Source organism: Eleutherodactylus coqui, chromosome 7 (genome assembly GCF_035609145.1).
Source record: "Eleutherodactylus coqui strain aEleCoq1 chromosome 7, aEleCoq1.hap1, whole genome shotgun sequence".
Classification (NCBI taxonomy): Eukaryota; Metazoa; Chordata; class Amphibia; order Anura; family Eleutherodactylidae; genus Eleutherodactylus; species Eleutherodactylus coqui.
The window spans coordinates 49,851,349-49,866,348 of NC_089843.1; the positions used below are offsets into that span (position 1 = coordinate 49,851,349).

General features: G+C 41.8%; 26 non-coding genes across 26 annotated transcripts in view; all 26 read left to right on the plus strand.

Moving 5' to 3' along the window:
- The window catches only part of TRNAT-CGU (transfer RNA threonine (anticodon CGU)), a 73-nt gene extending 40 nt beyond the window's left edge, over nucleotides 1-33 (plus strand). The window contains exon 1 of the tRNA in view: nucleotides 1-33. This exon is cut by the window's left edge and continues 40 nt beyond it. This is a non-coding gene — a tRNA (tRNA-Thr).
- A 451-nt stretch (nucleotides 34-484) lies between these two features.
- On the plus strand, nucleotides 485-557 carry TRNAT-UGU (transfer RNA threonine (anticodon UGU)). Its single transcript has one exon. It is a non-coding gene; the product is annotated as a tRNA-Thr (tRNA).
- Nucleotides 558-1,048: 491 nt separating this feature from the next.
- TRNAT-CGU (transfer RNA threonine (anticodon CGU)) lies at nucleotides 1,049-1,121 on the plus strand. Its single transcript has one exon. It is a non-coding gene; the product is annotated as a tRNA-Thr (tRNA).
- A 451-nt stretch (nucleotides 1,122-1,572) lies between these two features.
- On the plus strand, nucleotides 1,573-1,645 carry TRNAT-UGU (transfer RNA threonine (anticodon UGU)). Its single transcript has one exon. It is a non-coding gene; the product is annotated as a tRNA-Thr (tRNA).
- A 491-nt stretch (nucleotides 1,646-2,136) lies between these two features.
- TRNAT-CGU (transfer RNA threonine (anticodon CGU)) lies at nucleotides 2,137-2,209 on the plus strand. The gene has a single exon. It is a non-coding gene; the product is annotated as a tRNA-Thr (tRNA).
- Nucleotides 2,210-2,660: 451 nt separating this feature from the next.
- Nucleotides 2,661-2,733, plus strand: TRNAT-UGU (transfer RNA threonine (anticodon UGU)). Its single transcript has one exon. It is a non-coding gene; the product is annotated as a tRNA-Thr (tRNA).
- Nucleotides 2,734-3,224: 491 nt separating this feature from the next.
- TRNAT-CGU (transfer RNA threonine (anticodon CGU)) lies at nucleotides 3,225-3,297 on the plus strand. The gene has a single exon. It is a non-coding gene; the product is annotated as a tRNA-Thr (tRNA).
- Nucleotides 3,298-3,748: 451 nt separating this feature from the next.
- TRNAT-UGU (transfer RNA threonine (anticodon UGU)) lies at nucleotides 3,749-3,821 on the plus strand. Its single transcript has one exon. It is a non-coding gene; the product is annotated as a tRNA-Thr (tRNA).
- A 491-nt stretch (nucleotides 3,822-4,312) lies between these two features.
- On the plus strand, nucleotides 4,313-4,385 carry TRNAT-CGU (transfer RNA threonine (anticodon CGU)). Its single transcript has one exon. It is a non-coding gene; the product is annotated as a tRNA-Thr (tRNA).
- A 451-nt stretch (nucleotides 4,386-4,836) lies between these two features.
- TRNAT-UGU (transfer RNA threonine (anticodon UGU)) lies at nucleotides 4,837-4,909 on the plus strand. Its single transcript has one exon. It is a non-coding gene; the product is annotated as a tRNA-Thr (tRNA).
- Nucleotides 4,910-5,400: 491 nt separating this feature from the next.
- Nucleotides 5,401-5,473, plus strand: TRNAT-CGU (transfer RNA threonine (anticodon CGU)). The gene has a single exon. It is a non-coding gene; the product is annotated as a tRNA-Thr (tRNA).
- A 451-nt stretch (nucleotides 5,474-5,924) lies between these two features.
- Nucleotides 5,925-5,997, plus strand: TRNAT-UGU (transfer RNA threonine (anticodon UGU)). The gene has a single exon. It is a non-coding gene; the product is annotated as a tRNA-Thr (tRNA).
- A 491-nt stretch (nucleotides 5,998-6,488) lies between these two features.
- On the plus strand, nucleotides 6,489-6,561 carry TRNAT-CGU (transfer RNA threonine (anticodon CGU)). The gene has a single exon. It is a non-coding gene; the product is annotated as a tRNA-Thr (tRNA).
- Nucleotides 6,562-7,012: 451 nt separating this feature from the next.
- Nucleotides 7,013-7,085, plus strand: TRNAT-UGU (transfer RNA threonine (anticodon UGU)). The gene has a single exon. It is a non-coding gene; the product is annotated as a tRNA-Thr (tRNA).
- A 491-nt stretch (nucleotides 7,086-7,576) lies between these two features.
- On the plus strand, nucleotides 7,577-7,649 carry TRNAT-CGU (transfer RNA threonine (anticodon CGU)). The gene has a single exon. It is a non-coding gene; the product is annotated as a tRNA-Thr (tRNA).
- Nucleotides 7,650-8,100: 451 nt separating this feature from the next.
- Nucleotides 8,101-8,173, plus strand: TRNAT-UGU (transfer RNA threonine (anticodon UGU)). Its single transcript has one exon. It is a non-coding gene; the product is annotated as a tRNA-Thr (tRNA).
- Nucleotides 8,174-8,664: 491 nt separating this feature from the next.
- On the plus strand, nucleotides 8,665-8,737 carry TRNAT-CGU (transfer RNA threonine (anticodon CGU)). Its single transcript has one exon. It is a non-coding gene; the product is annotated as a tRNA-Thr (tRNA).
- A 451-nt stretch (nucleotides 8,738-9,188) lies between these two features.
- TRNAT-UGU (transfer RNA threonine (anticodon UGU)) lies at nucleotides 9,189-9,261 on the plus strand. Its single transcript has one exon. It is a non-coding gene; the product is annotated as a tRNA-Thr (tRNA).
- Nucleotides 9,262-9,752: 491 nt separating this feature from the next.
- Nucleotides 9,753-9,825, plus strand: TRNAT-CGU (transfer RNA threonine (anticodon CGU)). Its single transcript has one exon. It is a non-coding gene; the product is annotated as a tRNA-Thr (tRNA).
- A 451-nt stretch (nucleotides 9,826-10,276) lies between these two features.
- On the plus strand, nucleotides 10,277-10,349 carry TRNAT-UGU (transfer RNA threonine (anticodon UGU)). Its single transcript has one exon. It is a non-coding gene; the product is annotated as a tRNA-Thr (tRNA).
- Nucleotides 10,350-10,840: 491 nt separating this feature from the next.
- Nucleotides 10,841-10,913, plus strand: TRNAT-CGU (transfer RNA threonine (anticodon CGU)). The gene has a single exon. It is a non-coding gene; the product is annotated as a tRNA-Thr (tRNA).
- A 1,015-nt stretch (nucleotides 10,914-11,928) lies between these two features.
- TRNAT-CGU (transfer RNA threonine (anticodon CGU)) lies at nucleotides 11,929-12,001 on the plus strand. Its single transcript has one exon. It is a non-coding gene; the product is annotated as a tRNA-Thr (tRNA).
- A 451-nt stretch (nucleotides 12,002-12,452) lies between these two features.
- TRNAT-UGU (transfer RNA threonine (anticodon UGU)) lies at nucleotides 12,453-12,525 on the plus strand. The gene has a single exon. It is a non-coding gene; the product is annotated as a tRNA-Thr (tRNA).
- A 491-nt stretch (nucleotides 12,526-13,016) lies between these two features.
- Nucleotides 13,017-13,089, plus strand: TRNAT-CGU (transfer RNA threonine (anticodon CGU)). The gene has a single exon. It is a non-coding gene; the product is annotated as a tRNA-Thr (tRNA).
- Nucleotides 13,090-13,540: 451 nt separating this feature from the next.
- TRNAT-UGU (transfer RNA threonine (anticodon UGU)) lies at nucleotides 13,541-13,613 on the plus strand. The gene has a single exon. It is a non-coding gene; the product is annotated as a tRNA-Thr (tRNA).
- Nucleotides 13,614-14,104: 491 nt separating this feature from the next.
- On the plus strand, nucleotides 14,105-14,177 carry TRNAT-CGU (transfer RNA threonine (anticodon CGU)). Its single transcript has one exon. It is a non-coding gene; the product is annotated as a tRNA-Thr (tRNA).
- The last annotated feature ends 823 nt before the right edge of the window (nucleotides 14,178-15,000 follow it).

Genomic DNA, 15,000 nt, shown 5'->3' on the forward strand with positions numbered 1-15,000 from the left:
CAGGGGTCGTGAGTTCAATTCTCACTGGGGCCTTTCCTGCAAGCCTAGGCTGATAGGTAGAAGAAGTACCTTGGAACCATGTTGGTAGTGAAACATACTAACACAGCTACAGACTATTTTATGGCCAAATGTTTCGGAGCTGCCTAGGTTTCCTCATCAGGATAATAATAGGATGTATCTGAAGGATTAAAAAATACTAGGCAGATGTGAACACCTTGCTTCTAAACCAGTAATTTGAACCAAGGAAGTAAAAAGTCCAGTTAATGACAAACAGCTCCAGTCTTTATACTTCATCCCAAGAATTGGACTCTTAACGTGACCACTCTTTCTTTACGTTTCACAATTTTTCACACGTGTGTTTTTCCGGATGACTGCGAGAGCCCTCCTGGAGGCATTGGTTACAATCCCACTTATGACATTCTAGAATTTGGAAAAAGGAATGTAGAAATGGACGAAAAACACTGTGCGAGTAGTTGAAGAAATGGGCTTCATAGCTCAGGGGTTAGAGCACTGGTCTTGTAAACCAGGGGTCGTGAGTTCAATTCTCACTGGGGCCTAATTTATTAGTCTAGGGTATTGTGAATACTTTTGGAACGGGTTTTGTGGACCGAGGAAGAGATAGAATCTATCAAGAGTTCTATTTTTTGTTCCCCGGAATTCCAAATCAACAACCATAATGTCGAAGTCCTGCAGTCTTTAAATGTCATTCCAAGAATTACACTATTAACATCACCGTATTCTCTTCAGGTTGCGGAAACTTTTCATAGCCATGTAGGTCAGTGCGATGGCATGCTCTTCTGCTGGGCGCGCGGACACTCTTCATACAAAACCGAGAGTGTTTTCCAGTCTATTGTTTTGAAGTAAAGTGTCGTTCAAAATCATTGTTGTCTCTCCTGGAGTGGTGGGTTGAAATTCCACTTCCTTCAGAATGCTTTTCCTTAAACACTACTCATGGCGTTTTAGGTAGTGCTACCAGCAAATATTTAAAATGTAAATTAACTTTCTGGTGCAAATGTGGAAAAAAATTTGTGGCAGTGCGCCACAGGCAGGCTTCATAACTCAGAGGTTAGAGCACTGGTCTCGTAAACCAGGGGTCGTGAGTTCAATTCTCACTGGGGCCTTTCCTGCAAGCCTAGGCTGATAGGTAGAAGAAGTACTTTGGAACCATGTTGCTAGTGAAACATACTAACACAGCTACAGACTATTTTATGGCCAAATGTTTCGGAGCTGCCTAGGTTTCCTCATCAGGATAATAATAGGATGTATCTGAAGGATTAAAAAATACTAGGCAGATGTGAACACTTTGCTTCTAAACCAGTAATTTGAACCAAGGAAGTAAAAAGTCCAGTTAATGACAAACAGCTCCAGTCTTTATACTTCATCCCAAGAATTGGACTCTTAACGTGACCACTCTTTCTTTACGTTTCACAATTTTTCACACGTGTGTTTTTCCGGATGACTGCGAGAGCCCTCCTGGAGGCATTGGTTACAATCCCACTTATGACATTCTAGAATTTGGAAAAAGGAATGTAGAAATGGACGAAAAACACTGTGCGAGTAGTTGAAGAAATGGGCTTCATAGCTCAGGGGTTAGAGCACTGGTCTTGTAAACCAGGGGTCGTGAGTTCAATTCTCACTGGGGCCTAATTTATTAGTCTAGGGTATTGTGAATACTTTTGGAACGGGTTTTGTGGACCGAGGAAGAGATAGAATCTATCAAGAGTTCTATTTTTTGTTCCCCGGAATTCCAAATCAACAACCATAATGTCGAAGTCCTGCAGTCTTTAAATGTCATTCCAAGAATTACACTATTAACATCACCGTATTCTCTTCAGGTTGCGGAAACTTTTCATAGCCATGTAGGTCAGTGCGATGGCATGCTCTTCTGCTGGGCGCGCGGACACTCTTCATACAAAACCGAGAGTGTTTTCCAGTCTATTGTTTTGAAGTAAAGTGTCGTTCAAAATCATTTTTGTCTCTCCTGGAGTGGTGGGTTGAAATTCCACTTCCTTCAGAATGCTTTTCCTTAAACACTACTCATGGCGTTTTAGGTAGTGCTACCTGCAAATATTTAAAATGTAAATTAACTTTCTGGTGCAAATGTGGAAAAACGTTTGTGGCAGTGCGCCACAGGCAGGCTTCATAGCTCAGAGGTTAGAGCACTGGTCTCGTAAACCAGGGGTCATGAGTTCAATTCTCACTGGGGCCTTTCCTGCAACCCTAGGCTGATAGGTAGAAGAAGTACCTTGGAACCATGTTGGTTGTGAACCATACTAACACAGCTACAGACTATTTTATGGCCAAATGTTTCGGAGCTGCCTAGGTTTCCTCATCAGGATAATAATAGGATGTATCTGAAGGATTAAAAAATACTAGGCAGATGTGAACACCTTGCTTCTAAACCAGTAATTTGAACCAAGGAAGTAAAAAGTCCAGTTAATGACAAACAGCTCCAGTCTTTATACTTCATCCCAAGAATTGGACTCTTAACGTGACCACTCTTTCTTTACGTTTCACAATTTTTCACACGTGTGTTTTTCCGGATGACTGCGAGAGCCCTCCTGGAGGCATTGGTTACAATCCCACTTATGACATTCTAGAATTTGGAAAAAGGAATGTAGAAATGGACGAAAAACACTGTGCGAGTAGTTGAAGAAATGGGCTTCATAGCTCAGGGGTTAGAGCACTGGTCTTGTAAACCAGGGGTCGTGAGTTCAATTCTCACTGGGGCCTAATTTATTAGTCTAGGGTATTGTGAATACTTTTGGAACGGGTTTTGTGGACCGAGGAAGAGATAGAATCTATCAAGAGTTCTATTTTTTGTTCCCCGGAATTCCAAATCAACAACCATAATGTCGAAGTCCTGCAGTCTTTTAATGTCATTCCAAGAATTACACTATTAACATCACCGTATTCTCTTCAGGTTGCGGAAACTTTTCATAGCCATGTAGGTCAGTGCGATGGCATGCTCTTCTGCTGGGCGCGCGGACACTCTTCATACAAAACCGAGAGTGTTTTCCAGTCTATTGTTTTGAAGTAAAGTGTCGTTCAAAATCATTGTTGTCTCTCCTGGAGTGGTGGGTTGAAATTCCACTTCCTTCAGAATGCTTTTCCTTAAACACTACTCATGGCGTTTTAGGTAGTGCTACCAGCAAATATTTAAAATGTAAATTAACTTTCTGGTGCAAATGTGGAAAAAAATTTGTGGCAGTGCGCCACAGGCAGGCTTCATAACTCAGAGGTTAGAGCACTGGTCTCGTAAACCAGGGGTCGTGAGTTCAATTCTCACTGGGGCCTTTCCTGCAAGCCTAGGCTGATAGGTAGAAGAAGTACCTTGGAACCATGTTGGTAGTGAAACATACTAACACAGCTACAGACTATTTTATGGCCAAATGTTTCGGAGCTGCCTAGGTTTCCTCATCAGGATAATAATAGGATGTATCTGAAGGATTAAAAAATACTAGGCAGATGTGAACACCTTGCTTCTAAACCAGTAATTTGAACCAAGGAAGTAAAAAGTCCAGTTAATGACAAACAGCTCCAGTCTTTATACTTCATCCCAAGAATTGGACTCTTAACGTGACCACTCTTTCTTTACGTTTCACAATTTTTCACACGTGTGTTTTTCCGGATGACTGCGAGAGCCCTCCTGGAGGCATTGGTTACAATCCCACTTATGACATTCTAGAATTTGGAAAAAGGAATGTAGAAATGGACGAAAAACACTGTGCGAGTAGTTGAAGAAATGGGCTTCATAGCTCAGGGGTTAGAGCACTGGTCTTGTAAACCAGGGGTCGTGAGTTCAATTCTCACTGGGGCCTAATTTATTAGTCTAGGGTATTGTGAATACTTTTGGAACGGGTTTTGTGGACCGAGGAAGAGATAGAATCTATCAAGAGTTCTATTTTTTGTTCCCCGGAATTCCAAATCAACAACCATAATGTCGAAGTCCTGCAGTCTTTAAATGTCATTCCAAGAATTACACTATTAACATCACCGTATTCTCTTCAGGTTGCGGAAACTTTTCATAGCCATGTAGGTCAGTGCGATGGCATGCTCTTCTGCTGGGCGCGCGGACACTCTTCATACAAAACCGAGAGTGTTTTCCAGTCTATTGTTTTGAAGTAAAGTGTCGTTCAAAATCATTGTTGTCTCTCCTGGAGTGGTGGGTTGAAATTCCACTTCCTTCAGAATGCTTTTCCTTAAACACTACTCATGGCGTTTTAGGTAGTGCTACCTGCAAATATTTAAAATGTAAATTAACTTTCTGGTGCAAATGTGGAAAAAAATTTGTGGCAGTGCGCCACAGGCAGGCTTCATAGCTCAGAGGTTAGAGCACTGGTCTCGTAAACCAGGGGTCGTGAGTTCAATTCTCACTGGGGCCTTTCCTGCAAGCCTAGGCTGATAGGTAGAAGAAGTACCTTGGAACCATGTTGGTAGTGAAACATACTAACACAGCTACAGACTATTTTATGGCCAAATGTTTCGGAGCTGCCTAGGTTTCCTCATCAGGATAATAATAGGATGTATCTGAAGGATTAAAAAATACTAGGCAGATGTGAACACCTTGCTTCTAAACCAGTAATTTGAACCAAGGAAGTAAAAAGTCCAGTTAATGACAAACAGCTCCAGTCTTTATACTTCATCCCAAGAATTGGACTCTTAACGTGACCACTCTTTCTTTACGTTTCACAATTTTTCACACGTGTGTTTTTCCGGATGACTGCGAGAGCCCTCCTGGAGGCATTGGTTACAATCCCACTTATGACATTCTAGAATTTGGAAAAAGGAATGTAGAAATGGACGAAAAACACTGTGCGAGTAGTTGAAGAAATGGGCTTCATAGCTCAGGGGTTAGAGCACTGGTCTTGTAAACCAGGGGTCGTGAGTTCAATTCTCACTGGGGCCTAATTTATTAGTCTAGGGTATTGTGAATACTTTTGGAACGGGTTTTGTGGACCGAGGAAGAGATAGAATCTATCAAGAGTTCTATTTTTTGTTCCCCGGAATTCCAAATCAACAACCATAATGTCGAAGTCCTGCAGTCTTTAAATGTCATTCCAAGAATTACACTATTAACATCACCGTATTCTCTTCAGGTTGCGGAAACTTTTCATAGCCATGTAGGTCAGTGCGATGGCATGCTCTTCTGCTGGGCGCGCGGACACTCTTCATACAAAACCGAGAGTGTTTTCCAGTCTATTGTTTTGAAGTAAAGTGTCGTTCAAAATCATTGTTGTCTCTCCTGGAGTGGTGGGTTGAAATTCCACTTCCTTCAGAATGCTTTTCCTTAAACACTACTCATGGCGTTTTAGGTAGTGCTACCAGCAAATATTTAAAATGTAAATTAACTTTCTGGTGCAAATGTGGAAAAAAATTTGTGGCAGTGCGCCACAGGCAGGCTTCATAACTCAGAGGTTAGAGCACTGGTCTCGTAAACCAGGGGTCGTGAGTTCAATTCTCACTGGGGCCTTTCCTGCAAGCCTAGGCTGATAGGTAGAAGAAGTACTTTGGAACCATGTTGCTAGTGAAACATACTAACACAGCTACAGACTATTTTATGGCCAAATGTTTCGGAGCTGCCTAGGTTTCCTCATCAGGATAATAATAGGATGTATCTGAAGGATTAAAAAATACTAGGCAGATGTGAACACTTTGCTTCTAAACCAGTAATTTGAACCAAGGAAGTAAAAAGTCCAGTTAATGACAAACAGCTCCAGTCTTTATACTTCATCCCAAGAATTGGACTCTTAACGTGACCACTCTTTCTTTACGTTTCACAATTTTTCACACGTGTGTTTTTCCGGATGACTGCGAGAGCCCTCCTGGAGGCATTGGTTACAATCCCACTTATGACATTCTAGAATTTGGAAAAAGGAATGTAGAAATGGACGAAAAACACTGTGCGAGTAGTTGAAGAAATGGGCTTCATAGCTCAGGGGTTAGAGCACTGGTCTTGTAAACCAGGGGTCGTGAGTTCAATTCTCACTGGGGCCTAATTTATTAGTCTAGGGTATTGTGAATACTTTTGGAACGGGTTTTGTGGACCGAGGAAGAGATAGAATCTATCAAGAGTTCTATTTTTTGTTCCCCGGAATTCCAAATCAACAACCATAATGTCGAAGTCCTGCAGTCTTTAAATGTCATTCCAAGAATTACACTATTAACATCACCGTATTCTCTTCAGGTTGCGGAAACTTTTCATAGCCATGTAGGTCAGTGCGATGGCATGCTCTTCTGCTGGGCGCGCGGACACTCTTCATACAAAACCGAGAGTGTTTTCCAGTCTATTGTTTTGAAGTAAAGTGTCGTTCAAAATCATTTTTGTCTCTCCTGGAGTGGTGGGTTGAAATTCCACTTCCTTCAGAATGCTTTTCCTTAAACACTACTCATGGCGTTTTAGGTAGTGCTACCTGCAAATATTTAAAATGTAAATTAACTTTCTGGTGCAAATGTGGAAAAACGTTTGTGGCAGTGCGCCACAGGCAGGCTTCATAGCTCAGAGGTTAGAGCACTGGTCTCGTAAACCAGGGGTCATGAGTTCAATTCTCACTGGGGCCTTTCCTGCAACCCTAGGCTGATAGGTAGAAGAAGTACCTTGGAACCATGTTGGTTGTGAACCATACTAACACAGCTACAGACTATTTTATGGCCAAATGTTTCGGAGCTGCCTAGGTTTCCTCATCAGGATAATAATAGGATGTATCTGAAGGATTAAAAAATACTAGGCAGATGTGAACACCTTGCTTCTAAACCAGTAATTTGAACCAAGGAAGTAAAAAGTCCAGTTAATGACAAACAGCTCCAGTCTTTATACTTCATCCCAAGAATTGGACTCTTAACGTGACCACTCTTTCTTTACGTTTCACAATTTTTCACACGTGTGTTTTTCCGGATGACTGCGAGAGCCCTCCTGGAGGCATTGGTTACAATCCCACTTATGACATTCTAGAATTTGGAAAAAGGAATGTAGAAATGGACGAAAAACACTGTGCGAGTAGTTGAAGAAATGGGCTTCATAGCTCAGGGGTTAGAGCACTGGTCTTGTAAACCAGGGGTCGTGAGTTCAATTCTCACTGGGGCCTAATTTATTAGTCTAGGGTATTGTGAATACTTTTGGAACGGGTTTTGTGGACCGAGGAAGAGATAGAATCTATCAAGAGTTCTATTTTTTGTTCCCCGGAATTCCAAATCAACAACCATAATGTCGAAGTCCTGCAGTCTTTAAATGTCATTCCAAGAATTACACTATTAACATCACCGTATTCTCTTCAGGTTGCGGAAACTTTTCATAGCCATGTAGGTCAGTGCGATGGCATGCTCTTCTGCTGGGCGCGCGGACACTCTTCATACAAAACCGAGAGTGTTTTCCAGTCTATTGTTTTGAAGTAAAGTGTCGTTCAAAATCATTGTTGTCTCTCCTGGAGTGGTGGGTTGAAATTCCACTTCCTTCAGAATGCTTTTCCTTAAACACTACTCATGGCGTTTTAGGTAGTGCTACCTGCAAATATTTAAAATGTAAATTAACTTTCTGGTGCAAATGTGGAAAAACGTTTGTGGCAGTGCGCCACAGGCAGGCTTCATAGCTCAGAGGTTAGAGCACTGGTCTCGTAAACCAGGGGTCATGAGTTCAATTCTCACTGGGGCCTTTCCTGCAAGCCTAGGCTGATAGGTAGAAGAAGTACCTTGGAACCATGTTGGTTGTGAACCATACTAACACAGCTACAGACTATTTTATGGCCAAATGTTTCGGAGCTGCCTAGGTTTCCTCATCAGGATAATAATAGGATGTATCTGAAGGATTAAAAAATACTAGGCAGATGTGAACACCTTGCTTCTAAACCAGTAATTTGAACCAAGGAAGTAAAAAGTCCAGTTAATGACAAACAGCTCCAGTCTTTATACTTCATCCCAAGAATTGGACTCTTAACGTGACCACTCTTTCTTTACGTTTCACAATTTTTCACACGTGTGTTTTTCCGGATGACTGCGAGAGCCCTCCTGGAGGCATTGGTTACAATCCCACTTATGACATTCTAGAATTTGGAAAAAGGAATGTAGAAATGGACGAAAAACACTGTGCGAGTAGTTGAAGAAATGGGCTTCATAGCTCAGGGGTTAGAGCACTGGTCTTGTAAACCAGGGGTCGTGAGTTCAATTCTCACTGGGGCCTAATTTATTAGTCTAGGGTATTGTGAATACTTTTGGAACGGGTTTTGTGGACCGAGGAAGAGATAGAATCTATCAAGAGTTCTATTTTTTGTTCCCCGGAATTCCAAATCAACAACCATAATGTCGAAGTCCTGCAGTCTTTAAATGTCATTCCAAGAATTACACTATTAACATCACCGTATTCTCTTCAGGTTGCGGAAACTTTTCATAGCCATGTAGGTCAGTGCGATGGCATGCTCTTCTGCTGGGCGCGCGGACACTCTTCATACAAAACCGAGAGTGTTTTCCAGTCTATTGTTTTGAAGTAAAGTGTCGTTCAAAATCATTGTTGTCTCTCCTGGAGTGGTGGGTTGAAATTCCACTTCCTTCAGAATGCTTTTCCTTAAACACTACTCATGGCGTTTTAGGTAGTGCTACCTGCAAATATTTAAAATGTAAATTAACTTTCTGGTGCAAATGTGGAAAAAAATTTGTGGCAGTGCGCCACAGGCAGGCTTCATAGCTCAGAGGTTAGAGCACTGGTCTCGTAAACCAGGGGTCGTGAGTTCAATTCTCACTGGGGCCTTTCCTGCAAGCCTAGGCTGATAGGTAGAAGAAGTACCTTGGAACCATGTTGGTAGTGAACCATACTAACACAGCTACAGACTATTTTATGGCCAAATGTTTCGGAGCTGCCTAGGTTTCCTCATCAGGATAATAATAGGATGTATCTGAAGGATTAAAAAATACTAGGCAGATGTGAACACCTTGCTTCTAAACCAGTAATTTGAACCAAGGAAGTAAAAAGTCCAGTTAATGACAAACAGCTCCAGTCTTTATACTTCATCCCAAGAATTGGACTCTTAACGTGACCACTCTTTCTTTACGTTTCACAATTTTTCACACGTGTGTTTTTCCGGATGACTGCGAGAGCCCTCCTGGAGGCATTGGTTACAATCCCACTTATGACATTCTAGAATTTGGAAAAAGGAATGTAGAAATGGACGAAAAACACTGTGCGAGTAGTTGAAGAAATGGGCTTCATAGCTCAGGGGTTAGAGCACTGGTCTTGTAAACCAGGGGTCGTGAGTTCAATTCTCACTGGGGCCTAATTTATTAGTCTAGGGTATTGTGAATACTTTTGGAACGGGTTTTGTGGACCGAGGAAGAGATAGAATCTATCAAGAGTTCTATTTTTTGTTCCCCGGAATTCCAAATCAACAACCATAATGTCGAAGTCCTGCAGTCTTTAAATGTCATTCCAAGAATTACACTATTAACATCACCGTATTCTCTTCAGGTTGCGGAAACTTTTCATAGCCATGTAGGTCAGTGCGATGGCATGCTCTTCTGCTGGGCGCGCGGACACTCTTCATACAAAACCGAGAGTGTTTTCCAGTCTATTGTTTTGAAGTAAAGTGTCGTTCAAAATCATTGTTGTCTCTCCTGGAGTGGTGGGTTGAAATTCCACTTCCTTCAGAATGCTTTTCCTTAAACACTACTCATGGCGTTTTAGGTAGTGCTACCTGCAAATATTTAAAATGTAAATTAACTTTCTGGTGCAAATGTGGAAAAAAATTTGTGGCAGTGCGCCACAGGCAGGCTTCATAGCTCAGAGGTTAGAGCACTGGTCTCGTAAACCAGGGGTCGTGAGTTCAATTCTCACTGGGGCCTTTCCTGCAAGCCTAGGCTGATAGGTAGAAGAAGTACCTTGGAACCATGTTGGTTGTGAACCATACTAACACAGCTACAGACTATTTTATGGCCAAATGTTTCGGAGCTGCCTAGGTTTCCTCATCAGGATAATAATAGGATGTATCTGAAGGATTAAAAAATACTAGGCAGATGTGAACACCTTGCTTCTAAACCAGTAATTTGAACCAAGGAAGTAAAAAGTCCAGTTAATGACAAACAGCTCCAGTCTTTATACTTCATCCCAAGAATTGGACTCTTAACGTGACCACTCTTTCTTTACGTTTCACAATTTTTCACACGTGTGTTTTTCCGGATGACTGCGAGAGCCCTCCTGGAGGCATTGGTTACAATCCCACTTATGACATTCTAGAATTTGGAAAAAGGAATGTAGAAATGGACGAAAAACACTGTGCGAGTAGTTGAAGAAATGGGCTTCATAGCTCAGGGGTTAGAGCACTGGTCTTGTAAACCAGGGGTCGTGAGTTCAATTCTCACTGGGGCCTAATTTATTAGTCTAGGGTATTGTGAATACTTTTGGAACGGGTTTTGTGGACCGAGGAAGAGATAGAATCTATCAAGAGTTCTATTTTTTGTTCCCCGGAATTCCAAATCAACAACCATAATGTCGAAGTCCTGCAGTCTTTAAATGTCATTCCAAGAATTACACTATTAACATCACCGTATTCTCTTCAGGTTGCGGAAACTTTTCATAGCCATGTAGGTCAGTGCGATGGCATGCTCTTCTGCTGGGCGCGCGGACACTCTTCATACAAAACCGAGAGTGTTTTCCAGTCTATTGTTTTGAAGTAAAGTGTCGTTCAAAATCATTGTTGTCTCTCCTGGAGTGGTGGGTTGAAATTCCACTTCCTTCAGAATGCTTTTCCTTAAACACTACTCATGGCGTTTTAGGTAGTGCTACGAGCAAATATTTAAAATGTAAATTAACTTTCTGGTGCAAATGTGGAAAAAAATTTGTGGCAGTGCGCCACAGGCAGGCTTCATAACTCAGAGGTTAGAGCACTGGTCTCGTAAACTAGGGGTCGTGAGTTCAATTCTCACTGGGGCCTTTCCTGCAAGCCTAGGCTGATAGGTAGAAGAAGTACCTTGGAACCATGTTGGTAGTGAAACATACTAACACAGCTACAGACTATTTTATGGCCAAATGTTTCGGAGCTGCCTAGGTTTCCTCATCAGGATAATAATAGGATGTATCTGAAGGATTAAAAAATACTAGGCAGATGTGAACACCTTGCTTCTAAACCAGTAATTTGAACCAAGGAAGTAAAAAGTCCAGTTAATGACAAACAGCTCCAGTCTTTATACTTCATCCCAAGAATTGGACTCTTAACGTGACCACTCTTTCTTTACGTTTCACAATTTTTCACACGTGTGTTTTTCCGGATGACTGCGAGAGCCCTCCTGGAGGCATTGGTTACAATCCCACTTATGACATTCTAGAATTTGGAAAAAGGAATGTAGAAATGGACGAAAAACACTGTGCGAGTAGTTGAAGAAATGGGCTTCATAGCTCAGGTGTTAGAGCACTGGTCTTGTAAACCAGGGGTCGTGAGTTCCATTCTCACTGGGGCCTAATTTATTAGTCTAGGGTATTGTGAATACTTTTGGAACGGGTTTTGTGGACCGAGGAAGAGATAGAATCTATCAAGAGTTCTATTTTTTGTTCCCCGGAATTCCAAATCAACAACCATAATGTCGAAGTCCTGCAGTCTTTAAATGTCATTCCAAGAATTACACTATTAACATCACCGTATTCTCTTCAGGTTGCGGAAACTTTTCATAGCCATGTAGGTCAGTGCGATGGCATGCTCTTCTGCTGGGCGCGCGGACACTCTTCATACAAAACCGAGAGTGTTTTCCAGTCTATTGTTTTGAAGTAAAGTGTCGTTCAAAATCATTGTTGTCTCTCCTGGAGTGGTGGGTTGAAATTCCACTTCCTTCAGAATGCTTTTCCTTAAACACTACTCATGGCGTTTTAGGTAGTGCTACCAGCAAATATTTAAAATGTAAATTAACTTTCTGGTGCAAATGTGGAAAAAAATTTGTGGCAGTGCGCCACAGGCAGGCTTCATAACTCAGAGGTTAGAGCACTGGTCTCGTAAACCAGGGGTCGTGAGTTCAATTCTCACTGGGGCCTTTCCTGCAAGCCTAGGCTGATAGGTAGAAGAAGTACCTTGGAACCATGTTGGTAGTGAAACATACTAACACAGCTACAGACTATTTTATGGCCAAATGTTTCGGAGCTGCCTAGGTTTCCTCATCAGGATAATAATAGGATGTATCTGAAGGATTAAAAAATACTAGGCAGATGTGAACACCTTGCTTCTAAACCAGTAATTTGAACCAAGGAAGTAAAAAGTCCAGTTAATGACAAACAGCTCCAGTCTTTATACTTCATCCCAAGAATTGGACTCTTAACGTGACCACTCTTTCTTTACGTTTCACAATTTTTCACACGTGTGTTTTTCCGGATGACTGCGAGAGCCCTCCTGGAGGCATTGGTTACAATCCCACTTATGACATTCTAGAATTTGGAAAAAGGAATGTAGAAATGGACGAAAAACACTGTGCGAGTAGTTGAAGAAATGGGCTTCATAGCTCAGGGGTTAGAGCACTGGTCTTGTAAACCAGGGGTCGTGAGTTCAATTCTCACTGGGGCCTAATTTATTAGTCTAGGGTATTGTGAATACTTTTGGAACGGGTTTTGTGGACCGAGGAAGAGATAGAATCTATCAAGAGTTCTATTTTTTGTTCCCCGGAATTCCAAATCAACAACCATAATGTCGAAGTCCTGCAGTCTTTAAATGTCATTCCAAGAATTACACTATTAACATCACCGTATTCTCTTCAGGTTGCGGAAACTTTTCATAGCCATGTAGGTCAGTGCGATGGCATGCTCTTCTGCTGGGCGCGCGGACACTCTTCATACAAAACCGAGAGTGTTTTCCAGTCTATTGTTTTGAAGTAAAGTGTCGTTCAAAATCATTGTTGTCTCTCCTGGAGTGGTGGGTTGAAATTCCACTTCCTTCAGAATGCTTTTCCTTAAACACTACTCATGGCGTTTTAGGTAGTGCTACGAGCAAATATTTAAAATGTAAATTAACTTTCTGGTGCAAATGTGGAAAAAAATTTGTGGCAGTGCGCCACAGGCAGGCTTCATAACTCAGAGGTTAGAGCACTGGTCTCGTAAACCAGGGGTCGTGAGTTCAATTCTCACTGGGGCCTTTCCTGCAAGCCTAGGCTGATAGGTAGAAGAAGTACCTTGGAACCATGTTGGTAGTGAAACATACTAACACAGCTACAGACTATTTTATGGCCAAATGTTTCGGAGCTGCCTAGGTTTCCTCATCAGGATAATAATAGGATGTATCTGAAGGATTAAAAAATACTAGGCAGATGTGAACACCTTGCTTCTAAACCAGTAATTTGAACCAAGGAAGTAAAAAGTCCAGTTAATGACAAACAGCTCCAGTCTTTATACTTCATCCCAAGAATTGGACTCTTAACGTGACCACTCTTTCTTTACGTTTCACAATTTTTCACACGTGTGTTTTTCCGGATGACTGCGAGAGCCCTCCTGGAGGCATTGGTTACAATCCCACTTATGACATTCTAGAATTTGGAAAAAGGAATGTAGAAATGGACGAAAAACACTGTGCGAGTAGTTGAAGAAATGGGCTTCATAGCTCAGGGGTTAGAGCACTGGTCTTGTAAACCAGGGGTCGTGAGTTCAATTCTCACTGGGGCCTAATTTATTAGTCTAGGGTATTGTGAATACTTTTGGAACGGGTTTTGTGGACCGAGGAAGAGATAGAATCTATCAAGAGTTCTATTTTTTGTTCCCCGGAATTCCAAATCAACAACCATAATGTCGAAGTCCTGCAGTCTTTAAATGTCATTCCAAGAATTACACTATTAACATCACCGTATTCTCTTCAGGTTGCGGAAACTTTTCATAGCCATGTAGGTCAGTGCGATGGCATGCTCTTCTGCTGGGCGCGCGGACACTCTTCATACAAAACCGAGAGTGTTTTCCAGTCTATTGTTTTGAAGTAAAGTGTCGTTCAAAATCATTGTTGTCTCTCCTGGAGTGGTGGGTTGAAATTCCACTTCCTTCAGAATGCTTTTCCTTAAACACTACTCATGGCGTTTTAGGTAGTGCTACGAGCAAATATTTAAAATGTAAATTAACTTTCTGGTGCAAATGTGGAAAAAAATTTGTGGCAGTGCGCCACAGGCAGGCTTCATAACTCAGAGGTTAGAGCACTGGTCTCGTAAACCAGGGGTCGTGAGTTCAATTCTCACTGGGGCCTTTCCTGCAAGCCTAGGCTGATAGGTAGAAGAAGTACCTTGGAACCATGTTGGTAGTGAAACATACTAACACAGCTACAGACTATTTTATGGCCAAATGTTTCGGAGCTGCCTAGGTTTCCTCATCAGGATAATAATAGGATGTATCTGAAGGATTAAAAAATACTAGGCAGATGTGAACACCTTGCTTCTAAACCAGTAATTTGAACCAAGGAAGTAAAAAGTCCAGTTAATGACAAACAGCTCCAGTCTTTATACTTCATCCCAAGAATTGGACTCTTAACGTGACCACTCTTTCTTTACGTTTCACAATTTTTCACACGTGTGTTTTTCCGGATGACTGCGAGAGCCCTCCTGGAGGCATTGGTTACAATCCCACTTATGACATTCTAGAATTTGGAAAAAGGAATGTAGAAATGGACGAAAAACACTGTGCGAGTAGTTGAAGAAATGGGCTTCATAGCTCAGGTGTTAGAGCACTGGTCTTGTAAACCAGGGGTCGTGAGTTCAATTCTCACTGGGGCCTAATTTATTAGTCTAGGGTATTGTGAATACTTTTGGAACGGGTTTTGTGGACCGAGGAAGAGATAGAATCTATCAAGAGTTCTATTTTTTGTTCCCCGGAATTCCAAATCAACAACCATAATGTCGAAGTCCTGCAGTCTTTAAATGTCATTCCAAGAATTACACTATTAACATCACCGTATTCTCTTCAGGTTGCGGAAACTTTTCATAGCCATGTAGGTCAGTGCGATGGCATGCTCTTCTGCTGGGCGCGCGGACACTCTTCATACAAAACCGAGAGTGTTTTCCAGTCTATTGTTT